This window comes from Magnolia sinica, chromosome 15 (assembly GCF_029962835.1).
Source record: "Magnolia sinica isolate HGM2019 chromosome 15, MsV1, whole genome shotgun sequence".
Lineage (NCBI taxonomy): Eukaryota > Viridiplantae > Streptophyta > Magnoliopsida > Magnoliales > Magnoliaceae > Magnolia > Magnolia sinica.
The window spans coordinates 69,868,372-69,891,331 of record NC_080587.1 but is presented as its reverse complement, the minus strand read 5'-3'; the positions used below and the strand labels follow the sequence as shown (position 1 = coordinate 69,891,331).

Below are 22,960 nucleotides of genomic sequence, written 5' to 3'. Positions count from 1 at the left end.
AACGGCTATAGTTGCCGCTAATACACTACATCTGCCATCTGATAGATCCACTGCATCATCTGTGAATATGTACTGAAACGAAAATCAAAGCACAGTACTGAAACATCATCATAGCTCTATCCCAGGCATTCAGACCATCTCCCATTTCACCAATTGCAAGATTTGAAAAAACAAAAAACTGCTAGAAAATTGTTACACGAAAGTAACCTTAAAGACCTTAAAGCAAAAGAATATACAATTACCATAAGAGGAGATACATATACTACCATGTCTAAGGAACTGATGTTTACACCACTCTCACAGCTACATACATTCTAAATTTTTAATACCAAAAGTCTAATAAGGGGTGCATGTTATAAAAAAACAACAAACAAACAGGGTGTATGATATCATTTTTCCCATTATCTAATTCACAAAGGCTTCCCATATTTACAAGAAACATAGTAAACATGATCATGGCCCACTCTACATCTAACAAACCTCAGTAGTCTTCTCGCCATCCACAAGCCTCCTCCAATACCTAGTAATCTCCTCTTGGGTATCCCTCACACCCTTCTTGATCACAACCTCATCTCTCTTACCAGCCTCCTGGCTGCTGTCCACCTCAGCTGTGACACGGGCCACTGATCTCAACGGGAGGCTGTCCATCTCCTTCTTGACCTTCCCGATGTGCGACACGAGTCGTTCTGCCAGGCTCCGGCTGAAGTCCTCCCTGATCACCACTCGGAGGACTGCGGCGTGTTCAGCATCCGACGGCATTGTATAGGCTGGGATGATCCATCCAAACCTCCTCAAGCTCTCCGAGATCTCGAACACGCTGTATGTGCTGCTATCTTTGAGAGCAAATGCTACCAGGGGCACACCTACATCCTTGGAGACGATTTCAAACCGGCCCGTCTTTTCTATACCTTCTTTCAGGGCCTTTGCATTCTCCATGCAGCTCTCCATGATGTTCTTGTATCCCTTGAAGATTATAGACAAGCATACAGCAACCCAGTTGAGTAACACACCCATCAATCCAAACCTTCCGACTGATGAACCACTCACCAATCTGATCCTTCCAATTTATGGGCCACTTTTTGGGTGTGTCATAAACCAAATATCATATGAAACTGGTTGTTAAACCACCCAATAAATGGCCTGCCTCACAAACATGAACATAAAGCCTTGACTCAGATCTAGCATTCAATCCTATGGTGATTGTTAGACCATCACCTGTATAAGAGGTATTCACAGATTGGACGGTCCTGATTGATGGAATTCACACCGACTGACAGATGCGGTTTACATACCAACTTTTAGTGCCTAGGCTGCATGCTATAGAGGTTTCCTACCCCAAAATGGACCCCTATACATGCATCTATACACTTTCCAAACTGGCAGATATGCATGCTATTCAATCCAAATATCAGGTGGGAAACACTGGAGATCGTTTGGCGAGATATATCAGGCCAATCAAGTACAATGTGGCCCACACATGAGCGAAAACAGTGGACAGTCTATTGCTTTTGCAATCAGAAGTAGAGGCATGATGCTACCCTTCTAGTTGCAAGTGTTTTTTTGGACCATACATGATTCTTGTTTATTGACGCAGGGATGAACGTGATGAGGATAACTAATCCGAATCCACGGAGCTTCTCTGGACTCCTCACAGAGACTTCTCGAATCCACGAGGAAAGAAAGCAGAAAATAGAAATAAATTCTAATAAATTCGAAATTGATTAATTGATGAATAAAAACGAGTTCACAACCCTTTAAATAGGGGTGCCAAGCAATGGGAAAGAAATCAGAATCAAACTACAACTCAAACTCCTAGAATCAGCGACTTACTATAAATAGTAAACTTACTATTTATAGACGGTCGTGATGTCTACTAGTGCGCAAGGTTTTCGGCCAAAAATAGTAAGTGTCCTATTTGGCTTCACCAAACCGTTCTCCTAATTATTCTAAGCTCTTTTCATGTTGGGCGCAACTCCCAAAGCCCGACAGATGAAGAGTTATAATCAAACTAAAACTTACTATTTATAGTAAAAACGAAATTAAAACAGGGAAACGACCGTCGATCCAGGGGTTTTTCGCAATTCCGGGCTGCACAACCCGGCATAGCCGGGTTGGTTGGCTTCAGTAGCTCGTTCTACCCCAAAATCATATATTTTACGTCAGGTAACTCATTCCGGATTGCAAGATATGCCCGATTTAAGGTTCGATGGTCTGGATCACTTCTGTCGTCGACCGGGCCTTTTCTGATCCATCTTGGCCATGTAACTGTCTGCGACCCGCTCTACATCATTTATGATGGCCTACCTGATGCTTGGACCATCCTGAGTTTTAAGGCATATGGTCTACATTGTGGGTCCCGCCTGATACAGAGCTGGAATGCCAACATGTGGATGGATCCTTGTAGGTTTGGTTGCCATACTTCCATATTATAGCATTATCGACTATCGAGCGAGATTTGCATGCCATTAAAAAAAAAAAGGAAAAAAAGAAAAGAAAAAGAAGTTACCTCCCAGGCGTATGAATTGATAATATTGTGCAATTATCTGACTGGAACCTATATATAATCAAAAAATTTTAATGTCATGTTCTCCTGCAAACATTTATCAAATGAAAATAAAGAATAAAAAGAAGAAACAAGAATGAGTGCTGAACATATGTAATGCCATCAAGCATTTAATATTCTATACAAGTTGGCACCCACGCAAACGATCTAAACTATTGGATAGCCATATGCTGGCAAGAATGGCACCATTCAGATTATCCTAGCCATTCTTTCTCACAAAGTACTGACCGTTGGTTGGACTTTTACTGATCCCCTATTTGGAGCTTTTAGAAGTTCACCAGTAAGTAGGGATATCGATGGGTACCCAGACCCGTGGGTACGCAATAGATCCAAGCTGATTTTAGTAGGCCCAGGTCCCATTTTTCAAACCCATTAGGAAATCAGGTGGGGTTTGTGTCTCAATTTTCGAACTCATTTAAAAATACAGTCCAGTCATTATTTTGATGGACCTGGTTAAAGTTAGGTGTGTAGGGTCTAGTCGGGTTTGGGTCAGGTTAGACTTAATCATATATGAGGGTTTTTAAAGCCACATGCATGTAAAAGAGCCAGTTTAGAATGAGATCTGATATGTCCATTGGGTGGGCCCAACCATGTAAACGCTCTTATTTAGGGCTGTCAACGGGCCGGGCCTGGAGTAGGTCTTGGCCGGGATTTTGAACTATTTTGGGCTGGGTTGTAGGGCCGGTGCAATTCAAAATTCTGATTTCAGGCCCGATCCTGGCCCATTGACACCCCCACTCTTATTTGTCCATTGGGTGGGTTCCAAATCATGGCCAAGTGGTAGACATAATGCATTTCAACATTGAGGTCATGGGTTCAAGCCCATGTTACCTTTTAAAAAAAAGATCCAAAGACCCGAAAGGTACCCAACGGATACATGAACCCAATTGGATTTGGGTCAAGGTCTTGAAGAACTAGACCTAGACCCAGCAAGACCCTAACCTGGTTATCCCACGTATGATACTATAAGACCCAACCCGAACCCGACAGCACTACCAATCAGTTGTAGCCTTGTAAGATCACCTGACCAATATGATTTTTCAAGTGTGTCCATTCAATGTAGGCACAGCAGACAAAAGATTCGGATCTTATTCATGGGTACAACAAAGTGTGAGGATATTGAATGGATGCCTAAGTTTAGGTGATGCACTGAAAAAAAAAGAAGTACGAAAAGAATGCCTTGTATTGTATGGCTCAGATCAAGCAAAGATACCAGCATGTTAGATTTTCAAACCATTTTGCATACCTCTAGAGAAATTGAGAGTGAAGGTGGGCTGATCAGATCCTAGGTAGTTGATGTAGAAAATGAGCTCTTCAGGCAAGTCTTCTTTGCTCCTCCATACGACCCAACCAACACCAGCATACACAAGGCCATACTTGTGCCCGCTCACGTTGATGCTCTTCACCAACGGCAACCGGAAATCCCATTCCAGCTCCGGCTAAAGGAAAGGTGCGATAAACCCACTGCTCGCTGCATCGACATGGATCGGTGTATCCCACCTGCACAAAAACATGTGATATGTGATATGTCATGCAGTTAACAAATGTGAGCTACTTCATTCATTTATATAAGATTTCCTAGCATAAGATGATATATGCTCACATCCAACTGATTGGATTATAACTTATCGTCTGATAATTTTCAACATATCAAGTGTGCAACATCGAAGCCATCCGATAGGTTGGCCCCACGATGAGGATTACTTTTGGCAACATTGAGCTCCATCCACTCATCAGTGAAGGGCCCGAACAGGTATGCTCACAGGATCTAATAGTATCTCCAATGACTCGCCTAGCTACTCCAGGAACGGGAAGAAGCTAATCGCCCGTCTGATCCTACGGTTAGGATAGTGTCGGACATGATCAACAATTTAAGTTTAGATTGTCTATGAGCCTGATGGACAACAGATGTTGTTCCTCTCGATTATCTCTTAAGGAATCTCTCTCGGATGGGATGCATTTATTGAGAGAATGCCTCCCTTGATAAAAAGGGAAGAATCAAGAGGATTTGGAAGAGTTGGGATACAATAGTGCTCATCCCTATAACATCCAATCTCTCCCTTATTACAATCCTCTCTCATTTGAATTTTGAGAGAAGGGGATCGGGAAAAAGGATATCCAACCAGGAATGTTCTGAGGGATAATTGTGTGGGACCCACCCACTAGTGGTTCGCCCACAAGTGGGTTCCCCAGGTCCATATCCAACAATCAGGTGGGCCAGACCAAAGGAAATACTGTGTAGTTATTGAAAAATAGCAAAATACAAATGTTGTCTGCCTGATGATTGGATGAGGCTGATTTTCACGTAACATAAACCGCATGATGGGACCAATCAGTTTGACGGGTTGGGGTTGGATGTCGCACACACATGATATCATGAAAGTTAGATGCTGGGTGGACAGTAACGTATGTCCAACTGGCTGGATGTGACCATTTCTCATGCAAGATAAAGAGTCTTGGTTCTGTAGTCTGCAGGCTGCTATATGAATATTCAAATGTACAATTTCTATTGACTGAAGTAATGGAGCCCATATCATGATTGGATCTGATCACTTCTATCAGTTTAAATGGCCATGTGATGGACTCATTTAAGCTGAATTGAAAGCACACTCATGCAATACATGGAGGATTCTACATGTAGTCCTCATACTAACATTAGCTGAACTGATGGGACCCACCCAATTTCAGTAGGAAACTTGTTCACTCCCCAAGTATAGGGTTGTGATGTAGTAATAAACTCGGTAAGACCGAGGTCGAATCCACAGGGACTGATACCTGTACGTTATCTGAAACCAAGTAGAACTAGAACTAGACTAAGATGTGATCTAAACCAACTAGAATTTAAGAAATAATTGTGGAATAATTATCTAAAACTTTAAGAAATTCAGAGGAAGGAAACTAGGGATTCAAAGGATCCACTTGTAGAGATCAGGGAGATCTTATGCCTGCATCAAGGATTCAAACTGAACTTACTTGATCTGGTTTTCAAGAGATGAAAGGTATATGAATTAGAATGGATTCCATCATCCTACCATGCCCAGGAGACAAAGCAAATAACTGGATTAAACTAATTGCTAACCAATCGAAAGTACATGAAAGTTAGGAAGAGTACTATCATCCAACCATGCCCAGGAGACGATGGTGAACAACAGGGCCTCTTGACATCATAAACATCAAAAGGGGAGTAAATACTCAAAGCCATTGCAGATCTATTGTAATTTCAGTCACAACACACCATTAAAAACTGAAAGTATTCCTTTAATTAAACGAAAATCAAATTCAGTTCATGAATTGAAATCAAATTAAAGGCAATGAATAAAATCCCCCATCTCACTACAAGCTTCACCTCTTAGCCCTAGCTAAGAGGTTTAGCCTAGCATGATCATGCTAGAACCCCTTAGACAAAGTAAATAAACAGAAAAAAATAGAAAAGAACGAGGAGGAAAGAGAAGGACAGACCCAGCCTCACGTCAGCCACCTCTATTTGGATACCCGTTTCTTCTCCCTTGAATGCTTCTCTCTCCAGCCGTGCAGCAGCAACCGAAGACGAGCTTCCTGTATTCTCCCGCACCTTCCCTGCTGCCTTAGCCACGTCTTCTTCTTTCACTTTTCTTCCTTTCTTCCTTTTCTTCCTTTTCTTCCTCACGTTCAAAACCCAAGACCGAGCACACCCTGCTCTCTCTCGATGCCAGCCCTCCAAACTTCCTCTCTCCTTTTATCCTTCCTGCAGACGGAGAGTGCCAAAGACCCATTTACGCACGGCAGCGTCCGTGTTCTCCTTGGAGACTTTGTCTGCGTAAAACTTGCGCTGAGCTGCTGATGGGGCCCATAATCGGTTTTGTCAACGAAATCCATGCCGTCCATTGGAATCCTCGTGGAAATCCAGTCAGGAAAGAGTGATTTTGGCAGGTTCTTGTATGGCCTACTGGATATTGTATTCCGCCGTTCATCATGAGTTTCGGCGGTCGAAATCCGCTACACGTTGATTCCTAGAAAACTTCCACCTAGGTGATGGTTCCAGGCTTCTTTGGAATCCACTAGATGGTCCAGATTGAACCGATCGCCTCAGAGAGTGGCCCACAATCCGCCGCAGGCTCTGTTGCGAAACAGAGCCTGCGCGTTTGAGCGCTGTGATGGTCGGTGGACCCCACAGTGATGTATTTTGAGAAATCCATTCCGTCCACTAGGTTCAGGACGAAAAACCCTCCGAAAAATGAGTATTTTTTTGGAGAAAATCGGTGTGGTCCATAAGCTTGCTTACTCCGCCGTCCATCTGACATTTATCAGGTAATCTGCCTTTGTGTGTGTGCATGGGCCAAAAAAGAAAGCTAGGTGACGGTGTTAGTCACCTTACAGAGCATATGGACGGTTCTGATTTCCGATACCTGTGATGGATGGGGCCCACTAATGAAAAACGGACGGACAGCGTCCGTCCGCTGTTGATGCGGAAGAAGAAGACGGGTCAGCCCGTCTTTGACCGGGCTGACCGTCCGGTGCGGCGCGGGCAGCGGTGCACTATGTACACGCGCTGTGCATACGGAGTCCACTGTGATGATCGTGAGAAATCCGCTCCGTCCATCCGCTTTGTCACGTGGTTTAAACAGTCTAGAACAATTTTGAAGCATATCCGGATATCAGGCGGGCCCCACATAATGATTAAAGGGGCTGATCTGTCCGTTGGGCCACTTCCACAGTGATCCAGGGGCTGAAATTTTACGTGTACGGTTTATTTATGGTCCTCAAGCCACGTATGAAGTTTCGAACTGATCAGATGGTGGGAACCCTATGATCTTGCATTCTGGACACTTTTCAGGCCACTTGAGCTTCAATTCCTCAATTTTCTTGGGTCCCTGATGTGTAATTCTGTTGATCTTGGGTCTCTGGAGTCCGTCCCATGCTTTGGTGTCATTAGAGCGTTAAGTCCATGCTTTAAACACCCTTTTCGGTCCAGGCTTGTACATACACTCTGCATTACAAACACGATTAATCAGGCCATTAAGCGGTATCATGCGTGTAAATCTATGCAACAACTGGGTCTGATATGCAATATTTGACCCTCAACAAAACTCATGCAATCAATGGGTGGGACTCCCATTGGCTGATCATACCCATCCATTTCTGATTGATGTCCCACAGAAATAAGTGTGGACCACATTATTTCAAAGATGGTTTTTGGAGTCTAAAGAAGGAATGTAGTCCTCATGCTACAATTAGCTGAACTAATATCCATTTTCAGTTGGATCCTCAAATGAAAATGGATGGGTCCCATCTTTTCAACCAACAAGCTCTGTAACTAGCACCCATAAGAGAGTAGGATACCCTGTTTCCTTGTTCTTTTCAGTAAGGAGTTGGTTGAGAAGCTTAACATCTTCAAACTCTCCGGTAAGAATCGAACCCAAGATCGCGGCCACGCAGATAGTGTTCTCATCCACCATTTCCACTGCTTTCACAGGATCCATCACGTAAAATCCCTCTCTCAGCTTCACTTCCTTCAATTCCACTTCGAAATATCTAGCGAACTTCTCCCAGCAAACCTATGCCAATACCACCTTTCATCATAACTGAAAAGTCGCAGGCCTGGTTTCACAATCCAGGAAGCATGGTTAAAAGACTCGGTGACTTGGACTGTCTCGTTCAATCCCGATTCGAGTCAGGACTCGCCCGAGTTAGAGGTGACTCGTGGTAATGAACCAAGTCAGGTCCAACTGAGTCTGAGTTGACTCGGGCGAGTTGCATCGGAATCATCCTAGTCTTAAAACCATGTCTAGAAGCCTAACATCAGATGTGGGGTCCACGTGATGTATTGAGGCCATCCAACCTGTCCATTAGATGCGTCACCTCATAATAACCCCAGGTGCCAAAACTCAGCACGATCCCAATATGCAAGTGGGCCACAAAACGGGAACAATGTGATAGGGGGTATCCACCCCTGATTTACATGGCCCATCTAAAATTTTGAAACAACCTAATTTTCATCCTGCCCGTTCATCCAGACCAGATGAAGTGTCTGAATGTCCTGGTTCTCATATAAACAATATGGCCCTCCATGCGAATCCAGGGTGGATGTTCCCTCACAACTTGTTCCATGTGGTGTGAACCTATTGATTCATGGCTCAGACTGAATTTAGGGCCTTGGTGGTAACATGCACAGGCGCATATAATGGATGGGTTGGTTCTATGCATGCATCGCATGGGCCCCACATCTACCTACCACCGGAGGGCGCTCCCTTAATAAAATTCATCACCATTCCAAAGAAAAAAAGGCTGATAGGATGGTTCTAACTATTGCTTGATTTGAGGAAAGAAATGGCCAGCCATATTCTGATCGAATGTTCAGGATTGTTCAATTGGCCATAGCTAAGGACATTTCATGCCGTGGCCCACCCACCAAATAAGAGGTCCCCATATCATACACATCTTCCATTTGTTTCATAACAAGATTGCGTGCAATTAGCATTCCTCACAAGGAGCATCCACTGTAGTACTCGGAAAATACCTGGACATTGGCGCCGGCGACGATGTCGGGCTTGTCGTAGGGCTTCCCCTCGGCCTTTCTCTTGTTCTGCCATTTCCTCTTGAAAGCCAATCCAGCCAACATGATTGCTTCCGATGATCCGACTGTCCCAACACCAACAGCAGCTTTGTCCTCACCAACTGGCACATTAAAGAGGTTGGCTATCATATTCACGCAACGGTTCTGGAGAAAAAAACAACTAGAATTTTTAGAAAAAAATCAAGACAATTGTATTGTGGGGGAAGCTGAAATTGGCCTTTCTCCTAGAAGGATATATGAAAATGCTGAAATGAGCTTATGGTATGAGGGCTTTTGTGATATAACCATGCTTTATGTGACCATACATAACATGGGTCCCTTAGTGAAGATGAAGTGATGCGGAAGTTAGTCCAGTCCACTGATTAGGAAGGCTACAGAATGTTATTGAAGCTTGACCACTTGACGAGTGGACCAGATTGGCTTTCCACCAAGTCTACATTCAAGGTGGGACTGATGCAGGACAATTAACCACTTGCTCTAAAAGCTTGAATTGATAGAGCATGGCGAATTAATCTCTTTATCTCATAGCCCAGGCCCTACAACGCATAGGTTGGGACCTCAGCCGAACCCCCCTCATGGGCCCCACTTCACATGGGTACTGCTTCACATGAGCCACCCACCTCACATGGGTGGGGCCCGCCTCACACGGGCCGCCCACCCCGAGTGTGCCCCCGCATCCCACTGGCAACCCCACTTGAGCCCAGTGTGAAAATGCCCCTGCATTAGGGACTCATCTCACACACAATCTTTACACTTAGCCAACATGCCAATTTGGCACATTTGTGGGAAATATGAACAGTGCAAAAGTTTGGTCCCATGGTGAAGATGACCTGATGCAGAAATTGGTCGGATCGACTCATAAAGGCAGCCAATAGACAAGCATTGAAGTTGGACTGCATGATGAGTGGACTGGTTTGGACTTTGAACTAGGTCTATATTCAAGGTGGTACCCACCTTATGCACTCTGAAAAGTCCAACACACCTGTCATGTTGGCACATGTGCTGAATGTGCATGTGGCGCAGGTGTGCCTAGTTACATGGGTTCACTTGGGCATTTCAATCAATCGATCTGAGCTATTTCTCAAGTACAAAGCACATTTCATGGACTGCCATTCAAAAATGACACTGACCAGATGATCCAATCCATCCTTGATTTGGCCTTATTTTAATCGTTTTCCAAGCCTTGGATGGGATGGTTAATATTGCCTAACAAAAATGATTCTTTAGAAACATAAGCAATCAATGATGGCCCTACCAGATAGATGGATCAAAATGTTGATTGGACCTATTTTCTATAAACAATCATGACCATTCATATTAAAGGCCATTGATCAAATGGCTAATATTTGTCAAATTAGTGTGATGTTTGCATGGTAGCCCATGAAATATGCATTGGACCTAATGAACAGTCTAGATGAATGAATTGGACTAGATGAATGAATCGGACTAAGTGTCCCAATGCAACAAGGAGCACAATAACTCATAGGTGCTTTGAGAGCAATGTAGTCACTATACAATAAAGTTTAATATACCAAATGATTGTGTAATTTATACATGAAATGATGAATGTTACTATTATAGGCCCCGCATACATGAAATTGCTATGAAGCATGTATCATCCAAAAATCATTTGGCAGATATTTTCACTAAGGGTCTTCCATATACAAGTGCTGAAATTTGTAACAAGCTGGGTTTAGAACCATAATTTCGGATAGGAAAACATAGTGATCTAGATTAAACAACCCATTCGATTAAACAACCCATAATGTGGATCACACAATTCAGAACAAGAAACATAGGAGATTGGTGATTTAGGCAGCATTGGTTTATTTTGCTCAGCTCCACGGCTGGCTCAGCCAACATATAGCTATTAACATCTGATTTGATAAGATGAAGTGAGAGGGAGAGAATGGCTTGCCTGGAGCTCAGTGGTGACTGGGTATTCATCCATATCAACATAATTCTTGTTAACGGAAGCCATGATGAGCTCATCACATTCGGGTTCCATCCATGTTGTCACGAATGACGCCAAGTTCATCTCGGATTTCCATCCAACAGAAGCTCATCATTGATAATCTGATAAGCAGCCTCCTTTGGGATTGGATTTCCTGGCAACTTAAATCTTTAAAATAAAAAATCAAAGCTCGACATTGATAATCTGATAATCAGCCTCCTTTGGGATTGAATTTTCTGAAAACTCAAATCTTTTAAAAAAATTAATAAAAAGAAAGAAACAGAGTGACTAATCAACACATCTGCATCATCGAACTCAGCAAATTCATGATTATCTATCCATGAAAGGGATGCTATTTTGATGGCCTCTCATGTCGAGATCAAGGTGTTCCATAACAGTAAGAGTGGCCATAATAGCCATCTGATCCTTTTATTTTCTTAAGAAAAGAAAAACTGTTATGAGTCATTTTTTCTATAACGGCCATTTCAGCCCATAACACGTAATGGTTACCACTGTTCCTATTACGTAACGGTCGTTATGGCTGTTTCGGCATGCAGGAGTGGATTAGGTGAGACCCCAGCCACACCTAAGACGGTGCGGCCCTTACTGTGGGGCACACTTTGATGTACGAATTCTGTATCAACACTGTCCATCCATTTTTAGAAATCATTTTTAGGGCATTATGCAAAAAATGAAGCAGATCCAATCATCAGGTGGACCATACCATAGGAAACAATGGTGATTGACCATTAATAGGCTACAAAAATTTTGGATTATGGTGATATTTGTTTTTCCCTCCATCCAGGCTTATGTGACCTTATCAACGGATTGGATGGCAAACAAACACTATGGAAACATTAAGGTAGTGGTAGGATGTTCAATCACCACTTTTCCTATGGTATCGTACACCTGATAATTGGATCTACTTCATTTTTTGGATACTGCCCTAAAATGATCTATAAAAATGGATGGACGGTGTGGATACAAAATACACACATCAAGGTGGGCCCCATGGTAAGGACCGCACTATCTTAGGTAGGTGAGGCCAAGGTCTCACCTAATCTATTCTCTTGGCATACCATCATGGGATTACTGATTATGACTGTTGATTAGGGCTGTAAATGGTTGGCTTTGGAGCGAGTTTAGCCAAAAGCAGACCCGCCCATTTGCCTAATGGGTATAGGTCTAAAGACCCAGACCCTTAGGTTTGGGTCGGGTTTGAGTCAACCCCATCAGACCCATTTATAAATGGGTCTAGGTCTGCGTTTGGTAGAGGGAGAACCACACAGACCCATTTATAGATGGGTCGGGTTTAATGAGTCTGGTTGAGGGATATCCAGATCTAGACCCTGAACCAAACCTGGGTCTGGTCGGGTCTAACAAGTTTGCATTACCTCAATTTTATATTAAAATTAATCATTGTCAATTAATAAAATAAATAAATTTAAAAACTTCTCGTAGTAACAAAAATGCAAATAATAGCTCAGTTTAGGAGATGAGACAAAAAATGTGGTACATCCCAAACTCAAGTGAGCCATATGAGAGAGAAAAGTGTGGAAAGAATGCCTACCATTGAAACCTTCCCGAGGTCCACCTTGATGTTCATATGCCATTCTAAACCATTTATAAGGTCGTGTCCACTGAGATGAATTGAAAACACAAAAAACTTAGCCTTATATAAAACTTCTGTGGGCTGTGGTCACACGAATGTCCATTCAATGGCCATTGTTCATCTCGCGCAGATCTGTTGGACCATATGTGGACAATAGCACTTGCAATTGTTGCAGGTCGAATATGGAACATTTCGTCGCTTAATTCTCAACTATTTTCAACCGTTCATCTCCAGGCCACTGAATGGACAGTGATATAGCCTGATCACCTTTCTTTTCGGGCCATGGCCTATCCACCTGATCTCCCACCACATCAAAGGTGTCACACCTATACCTTTTTCTTTTTTTTTTTCTTACACACGCACACTCACACTCACACCCACACACACCCATATGGGTACTCGAACCCATGACCTCCGTGTTGAAACTCATGTGAGTCTACCATGAGACATGAGTAGGGACCCCGTTCACATCCATACTTGCTCCACAATCAGATGGTGCAGAAGCTGGTGGGCCACGGTTTTCTGTACCCCACGGGAGCCGTATTAGCAAACTTCTTCCATGCATACACTACCATGTTTGCCATACCGTATTAAATGGTGGGGACGCATACACGTACCTCAATCCAGACCATCCAGACCGTGGCCCACTAACATACGGAACATAACCCCAAAATTACACTCATCGATCAATCCTAATCATCAAATGGAGAAGAAAAAAATAACGAATCCAATCAACGGCCCAAATCCAACACAATAAATCAGATGGTCAAGATTGTCCAATCAGTGAACAAGCCATGCTCCATCCATGATAGGACTCACAGTCTAAACGGCCTAGGTTGGTACACAGGCATGCCACGTGTAACGTTGTCAAGTCATGCGGATTTCCTGCGAAAGCCTTTAACAGTAAGTTCCTGCGCTGGAAACCTAGGTGGGGCCCACCGTGATGTTTGTGATAAATCCACCCCGTTCATCCGTTTTGTGAGATCATTTTAGGATGTGATACAAAAAGCGAGAAGCATCCGAGACTCAACTGAGCCGCACTAAAGGAAAACGTGAGTAGGGAAATTCCTACCGTTGAAGCTTCCTGTGATCGACAGTGATGTTTACATGCCATCCATACCGTTCATAGCTTCATTCCTACTGGGATGAACTGAAAACACAAATATTATCCTGATTCAAAACTTCTGTGGCCCCACGAATATTTCCACCGTGGACGTTCAATCCTCACGTCTTCGGCCCACTTGAGTACCGTATCCGGCTCAGTTTTTGTCTAATGTCCTAAAATGAGCTCACAAAACGGATGGACGTTTTGGATTTCTCACAAACATCACGGTGGGCCCCACCTAAGTTCCTAGGCAGGAACTTCCTGCGAATGCCTTTCGCAGGAAATCCGCGTCCATCACCACTTAACACATCATTGGGACGCACACCAGACTCCAGCTTAAATAAATAAATAATAAAACTCACCTGGGATTCTGGGAAGAGGAGTACGGACGTATCTGGAAGCGAATGTCGAGTGCAGATACTCACCGGAATCTGACTTCGCCGTCGTCACCACCATTTTTCCCGGCGAATTTTGCTCACCTGCATGTATTTACTACTGCACAAGGTTCCGGACCCTTAAAATGAGTCAAAACCGGAGGACGAACTTTAAGGTCCTGACGCATATGGACGTTAATAGTATCCTGACGCATCCACTTTCTACACTTATGGCCCATTTTTCAGTGATCCAGGCCGTTGACGTAATTTTTTCCACAGTAGATTGTTGATTTAAAAAATATTTTCCATAATCGACCGTTCTATTCTTTCTATATGGTTGCTAATTTGGACCGTTCCCGCATTTTCCTGTCAGTTATGACACTGATCCAATGGTCCTTAATAGATATATGTATGAGGATCACCCATATTTTTCGGGTCACTTCAGTTCAACCATCTGGATACTTTAAATATGGGCCCCACATGTCCAGGCACTCATTCATGGTCACGATCTTGTGCTAGATCAATTGATGCTCCGACTGCAGATGACGTGCTTGGTACGCACGCACTCCAGAACTTACACGTGGCATATACACACATCTGTTGAACTGACTAGGTTGTGGAAATCACTGTCGGTAAGTGTTATTTCCAAAATAAAATTGATTGGACAATCCTGACCGTTGATTCATGGACACATGTCTGTAGAAAGAGGACCCGTTTAATATTTTCATTTTGTAATGTTCAGTCAATCCCACCAGTAAGCTAGCGTAAGTCGGACTTATAACGTGGACAGTCTGGTTTAAAATACGTATTTACCATGTATATTATGAGTAACTTTTAAGTGCCTGTGTATCATCCACCGTACTCCGTCAGAGCATTAAGGATGTTTTCTTTCCAGAACGTCCTTGATGTCGCGAAGAATCGAAACCGCTGAGCCGCTAAGAAAAGGAAACGGATTGGCTACTCCCCCTGCCACCAGCCAATGGCTGGTGGTCGGTGCTTTGTGGGCCCCACAATGGTGTATGTGTTCCATCCATGCCGTCCATCTATTTTTCCAGATCATTTTATGGTACGAGACCAAAAATGAAGTATATTCCAATCTCAAGTGGACCATATTACAGAAACAGTGTTTAATGAGCGTAGACCATTAAAAACCTTTTGGGGACCATAAGAGTTTTGGATCAAGCTGATCTTTGTTTTTTCCCTTCATCTGGGACTTTATGACCTAATAAACAGATTAGATGTCAAATAAACCGTACAGTGAGCCTTAGTAGGATTTTAATCGTGGATATCCTTTTACTATTGTTTTCACGTGGTGTGCTCCTCCTGAGATTTATATCCCTCTCATTGTTGGGCTCAAGCCCTAAAATGATCTATAAAAATGAATGAACGGATTGAATGAAATACATACATTATAATGGGGCTTACAGAGCACCGACCACCAGCCCACGGATTGAATGAAACACATACATTATAATGGGGCCTACAGAGCACCGACCACCAGCCACGGGCTGGTGGCGGGGGAGTAGCCAATCCATTTCCCTAAGAAAGTGCCTCCTGGTGGAAAACGGATTGGCTACTCCCCCTGACACTAAGCCCGGAGCTGATGTTCGGTGCTCTGTGAGCCCCACCATGATGTATGTGTTTCATTCATTTCGTTCATCCATTTTAAAATATCATTTTATGTCTTTATTCCAAAAATGAGAGGGATATAAATCTCAAATGGATCACACCACAGGTAAAAAATAGCGATTGAATATCCATCATTTAAATCCTCCTAAGGCCTAATGTACTATTTATTTGAAATCCAATCCGTTAATTAGGTATTAAAGACCCAGTTGAAGGGAGAAAACAAAGATCAACTTGATCCAATACTTTTATGACCCCAAAATGTTTTTAACGGTCAAAGTTCATTCAATACTATTTCCTGTAATGAGGTCCACTTGAGATTGGTATATACCTCATTTTTTATGTATTACCATAAATTGATCTAAAATATAGATAGACGAAATGGATGAAGCACATACATCATGATGGGCTCACAGAGCACCGAGCACGAACTCGGGGCGGCTGGTGTCAGGGGAGTAACCAATCCGTTTCCCTCGTAGTGGGTCTAGACGTGGCAGTAGCGAACCACGTGGCCGCGAAGCAGATTGCTGCCGCCCCTTCCTGCAAAGGTAACGGATTGGCTACTCCCCCTTACACCGGCCATTAGCTGATGGTTGGTGCTCTGTGAGGCCCACTATGATGTATGTGTATCATCCATGCTGTCCATCTATTTTTATATATCATTTTATAATATTAGAAAAAAAAATGAATTATATCTAAATCTCAAGTGGACCACATTACAGGAAACAGTGTTAAATGAATTTTGACCATTAAAAACGTTTTAGGGGCCATAAAAGTTTTGGATTAAACTGATATTTATTATTTCACTTCATCTGGGTCTTTATAACCAAATCAACAGATTGGATATCAAATAAACAGTACAGTGGGCCTTAGGAGGATTTTAACGGTAAATATCCATTCATTATTTTTCTGCTATGGTGTGGCCCACCTAAGATTTATATCCCAATAATTTTTTGGATTGATGATAAAATGATTCTTGAAAACGGATGAACGGAACATCATGGTGGGGCCCACAGAGCACCGACGACAAGCCACGCGGATGGTGTCGGGGGAGCAGCCAATCCGTCTCCGCCTGCAAACGCGGCTTGGGTAGATCGTTGACTGTGGGGCTCACCTTGATGTATCTGTATTATATCCACGTCGTCCATATATTTCGTCAGATTATTTTAGGACCTGAGACCCACACAGGCGGCAGTTCCAAATCAAATCTTAGGTGGACCACACCATAGGAAACAGTGTTAATTGACCATTAAAAAATTTGTGGGCCACAAAAGTTTTGGAGTATATCCATGCCGTTCATATGTCTCAGCAGATTATTTTAAAGGCATGAACTCAAACATGCAGCAGACCTAAATCTCAGGTGGACCACACCACAGGAAACAGTGTTAGTTGACCATTAAAAAAATGGTGGGATACGAAAGTTTTAAATCAAACTGATATTTATGTGGTCCTTTCATCCGGATTTGTGTGACCTTATCAGAAGGATGGATGGTAAATAAACATTTCAGCGGCCCCAAGAAGTTTTTAACGGTGGACGTTCAATCACCACTGTTTCATGTGGTGTGGTCCACCTTAGATTTGGATCAGCTGCATAGCCCAAAAATGACCAGGTGAAACGTATGGACGGCGTGGATATAAGACAAACATCAGGGTGGGCTCCACAGCCAGGGATCCAACGAAACCACGTTTCCTACCTGCTTGACCGATGACCTGTGCTTCCCGACTGCAAGCGCCCACCGCGATGTTTGTGAGAAAATCATCCCATCCATTCATTTATTTTGCTATCTTATTTTTGGACATAAGTTAAAAAATAAACTATTCCAAAACTCAAGTGGGCTACACGAGAGGAAGCTGTCGCTACTGAACACTCAGTGAAGATTGAATGCTCACCGTTGAAACATGCGTGGAGCATAAAACTTTTGAATCAGGCAAATATTTTGTGTATTTAGCTCATTCCAATGAAAAAGACTTATAAACGGTTTGGATAGCATATAGACATACGGTGGACCTCCAAAAGACTTCAATGGTTCTCTCTCCACTTTTTCCATTTGCCTAGCTCTAGTTTTGAATTACCTCATTTTTTTGGGTCATTTCCTAACATGAGTGGACAAAACACATGAACAAAGTGGCTTTCTCACAAACATCACGATGGGATGCAGTCAGAAGCTAGGCTAGGCCACTATGATTGGTGTGCGAAATCCATCTCATCCATCCATTTTGCCACGATTTGTGTGAGAAATTCACTCCATCCATTTTGCCGCGTCATGGTAGGACATTATGCCAAAATTAAGGCAAATCCAAAACTCAAGTGAGCCATGCAACAGTAAGATTCAATGCCAACGGTTAAAACATTCACGGGTCATAGAAGTTTTAGATCAGACTAATATTTGTGTTTTCAATTCATCTCAGCCAGCATGGCCTTATCAACTGTTTGGATGGAATATAAATATCATAGTAGACCTTAGGAAAGTTTCAACTATAAGCATCTCACCACTTTTTCTTATCATGTTGCCTGTTTAATTTTGCATGTCTTATTTTTGGGCTTATGCCCTAACATAATCAGGTAAAACAAATGGACCAAGTAGATTTCTCACAAAAATCATGGTGGCCCCGTCTGGCTTCCGACCACTATAACTTTACAGGGTTGGGCAACCCGTGACCCAAAATAAAGCGAGAAGTGGCCCAAGCTCTATGGAACCCACCATGATGTATGTGCTTTATTCACAAGCTTTTTGGAGCCAACTCATTTATTTTTTGGTCATGAGACTAAAATGAGGCAATATAAAGTTCTAGTGGACCATACCAGGAAAAAAGATTAGGATGTCTATCCTTCCCAAGGCCGACCATAATGTTTATTTTTCATCTAACCTGTTCATAAGGTCACATATATCACATGGGTCCTACTCATGACTCAATGGTAGGCTAGCAGGAGTTTCAACACTGAGGTCATAGGTTCAAATACCCATTGTGGTGTATGTCATTGTGAGTGTGTGTGTTTTAAAAAAAAAAAGTCACAGACCTGCATGATACAGAAGTATCAGTTTGAACTAAAACTTAATTAGCCAATAAGACATACATCATGGTGGGCCCATGGAGCATGGGTCTAGCGGGACGTGACTTGCTTGTAACCCCCCTGGTTGGAAGCTATGTGGGACCCACAGATATGCCCGTTGAAAAATCCACCCCTTTCGTCAATTTCTAAAGCTCACTGTAGTAAAGGAGTTCAAAAATTAGGTAGACACAATGTTTACACCCGATGTGTTATCTTAAGCTTGGAGGGAAATATAAGGTCCTGAGCCTCACTAGACAAAGTTCAATGCCGCAAGACTTTGTACTTGTGGGGCCCATGATTTGGTGACCTAGTCCATTGGTCCTGATGGGGCCCACCATGGATGGGGGATGCCTCAATAGTATCCGAGGTTGGAAGACATCCTAACCCTTTGATTGATGGTCTAAAAGTAGTTGGTTAAGAAACAAATGCATCAACTGTGTACATTCAATGTTAAAAAGCAAGCATTGAAGAGTTAGAATCTGTTGGGAACCACATAAGCACACAAAGATTAATCAAGTAAAGTATTCTAATTGCACAACCAAGTCCAATTACAAACACTCCGAATTTAATATGGGAAAACCCTTGTGGGAAAAAACCACGGCACAAAGCGGCAAAATCACTATGAAAGAAGAAATTACAAGAGATCGAGAAAATATTCGATTTGAACAAGCCTCAAATCTCCCCTTACAAGCCCTTGAAAACCCTAAGAACGAAATAGAAAGCTCCAAAATGCAACCTAATCCTGATTACACTCATATTTATAGCCTTTGGGAGAAGCTCAATTGAAATCGGAAACAAATCCCGCATATACGCAACTCTGCATCAATTTGCGCGATCATTCGATGACACTTAGATGGGCCTTCAAGGTTATCGAACAGTCTTTGATTGCATCGAACTAAACATCAAAACCGTCCATCGACTAAACATGAAAATTTTGGATTTTTACAATGACAGCAGGCAGGGCTTCGATGTCATCGAACAACCTTCGATGGCATCAAACTTCCTTCGATGACATCAAACAGGACACCCAAAGTGTCCAGCAACCAATATGGAAATTTTTGAATTTTTGCGATGGCATCAAACGGTCGTCGATGAACATGTTGATTTACAAATTTAAGACATCAATCAATAGAATCTCCTAATCTGGGAGGTTTTTGGGGCATCAACCATCCACTGTGGGGCCCATCAGACCAATGTTCTAGAACCTGTATGGAATCCCAACCATCAGCGAATGTACATTTGATGAGTCTCAGGACCATATAATTTATCCAAGCTTATGTTGTTGGATGTCTTGTACTCTGATAGAGATGATATCTGGAATTTCATCTCCCAACTCTTTTGGTGTTTGTGGATGTTGTGAGATAACTGTAATCTAATCTTCAACCAATTACTTTTGATGCTATGTTGTTAACATTCCGGTCTCTTTTCCATTTCTTTTCTTTTCTTCTTCTTTTGAAAAATAAAAAATAATTTTCATTTATTTTTTAACTCGCAGGTGAAACTAAAGGTCACTAATCTTATATATGCTTGACTTAATTTTCATTGCTATTTCAAAATTTTGGCTTGTATGTCATTTTGAACTTCTACCATTATTTTTAAAAAAAAATCATGTTGAACTTCTGTTCAAAATACATTAGAACATTTTCATTTTCCAGACTTTCATGTTCTTATCTTAATTTCTTGTTTTATATTTGTAAGAGCCAAGGATGAAATGGATGGAGAATAGAATAGGGAGACACTGCTCTTTCTTTCTTTTTTCCTGTTTTTTTTTTTTTTTAAATTTCTTTTTTCATGCTCCAGCCTTGTTTGGTTGGTAGTTTTAAGTGAAGTGGTTTGGTTTGTTCTTCTATTCAGTAGCTTCGACAATGTTGGCTTTGGTTGTATTTCTCCTTCACAATCACACATTATTTCTCCTTCACCATCACACATTAGTCAGCTTGGAATATGCTTTCATCTTATGCTTAAACAGGGTATATGCTTGATTCATCTATTCTCTGTACAGTGTGAAGATTATATAACAGTTCTTGCTTCCCTTTTCAATTTTTATTTTTTATTTTTTATTTTTTATTATATATTATTATTATTTTTTTAAATTTCTCAGGGGCTACATTGAAGTAATTAGGGAGATGGATCATCAACTTCGGAATGGATTTGGTGAAAGTTGATTTGATGAGATTGTTGTAGCTTGTGGCAGGTCATACTCTTCTCTAGCAATCCACATATAACTTGCAACAGTCCTCTTTAACTCATATACGAATACCAACTATGTTGTGTATAATTCAGCTGGACTTTCAAAATTATATTGTATATGAATCACCTTCTTGGGTAAATGGTGGCTGCGGTTTGGTACAGAAAGGGGAGATCTTTGGAGAGAGGTTGTTGCTAGCAAAGATGGATGTACATACAGAGGATGCTGGACTAATAATGCAAGGGCATTTTCACACCAGGCTCGAGTGGGGTGGCCTGTGAGATGTAGGGGCACACTTGAGGTGGGCGGCCCGTGTGAGGTGGGTGGCTCGTGTGAGGCGGAACCCATGTGACGTAGGGCCCACGAGGGAGGTTCGGCTGAGGTCCTAACCCATGGGATGTGGGGCCTGGGCTATGAGATAAAAGGATTGATTCGCCATGCTCTATCAGTTCAAGCTTTTAAAACAAGTGGTTAATTGTCCCGCATCAACTAAGGAATCCTCTGCTTATAAAGTTTTGTCGGTTTGGAAAGGTATTCTCAGTGTAAAGCATAAGTTCTCATTAGGTGCAGATTTCTCTTTGGGAGTTGGGAAGTGGATTCGATTATGAGAAGATGTGTGGTGGGGCGATGTGCCTCTTCAGGTTCGCTTCCCAGCTATAGCTAGTCTTGCCCATAATTGAAACATTAGGATTGATAGATGTTTTGAGCTTTGTGGTGAGATGGTTGATTGGTGTCCTCCTTGCCGTTGTTTCCTTCGGGATAATGAAGAGTGGAAGAGTATACTTCTCTTTTGGATTGGCTGCATCCCGGTAGGCCATTGGTTGGTGAAGACGGCAGTTGGGACGCTTCACAGTTAGATCGTTCTATTTCACGCTTCAACAAAAAAAGAGGAGAGTTTTGGAAGACTTCTCATGTTTGGCACTATCTTTTGGTTGGCTTGCGGGAAGAAATAGAATTCTGACCATTGACAATCTTTAAAAGCGCTCTATGATCATTTGGAATATTTGTCTTCTCTGTGTGTCCAATGTGGAGTCAGTTAACCATCTTGTCGTTCATTGCACTTTTGCTAGCCATTTGTGGGCTTCTATCATTGCTAGATTCAATTTGGCATGATCAAAACCCCTTGACATCAACGACCTTCTTTTGGCTTGGCACGGAGTGTCCCTCCACAAGAGGCCATGTGCTGTTTGGAGACTTGTCTCCTTGCCGGTTTCTCGGTAATTTGGGGCAATAGGAATGGGAGATGCTTCCGTAACACCTCTTGAACCGTTGAATGGGCTGCTAGTTGTGTGGGGTTTTGTTGTGGAATGGGCGGTGAGTAAGGCTTCGATGGGAAGTATGTAATTTCTTTTTGCTGTGTTGTTGTTTTGTTTTCTGCTCTTGCTTTTGTTTCCGTTGTTCTTGCTTTGATGCTATCTGATGCAGGACAATTAACCACTTGCTCTAAAAGCTCGAACTGATAGAGAGTGGCGAATCAATCCATTTATCTCATAGCCCATGCCCCACACCACATGGGTTAGGACCTCGGCCGAACCTCCTCTTGAGCCCCACATCACATGGGTTAGGACCTCGACCGAACCTCCTCGTGAGCCCCACTTCACATGGGTTCCACTTCATACGAGTCACGCACCCAAAGTGTGTCCCCACATCCCACATGCTACCCCACTCGAGCCTAGTGTGATAATGTCTCTGCATTACTATCTCAGTGCTTTTCAATATAAGTTCCTGTCATCTTTCAAAAAATAATTAATGTATGGTATATGAATCATGTATCAGTATAGCTTCAACACTTGTGTATTCTGTAATGGACAATCTCTTGTGATAGTAATAAACACAAGGAACCACACACGCTTCTTGAATTTCAGGTTTTTCCAAATTGTATCGGCTGTAAGCCTGTAACAAGTCTAGACCACATACCTTGTTCTCAGTAACA

General features: G+C 42.4%; 1 pseudogene; it reads right to left on the bottom strand.

The window, feature by feature from the left end:
• Positions 1 to 203: 203 nt before the first annotated feature.
• Positions 204 to 14,269, bottom strand: LOC131227967 (glutamate decarboxylase 5-like; annotated as a pseudogene).
• Positions 14,270 to 22,960: the final 8,691 nt, after the last annotated feature.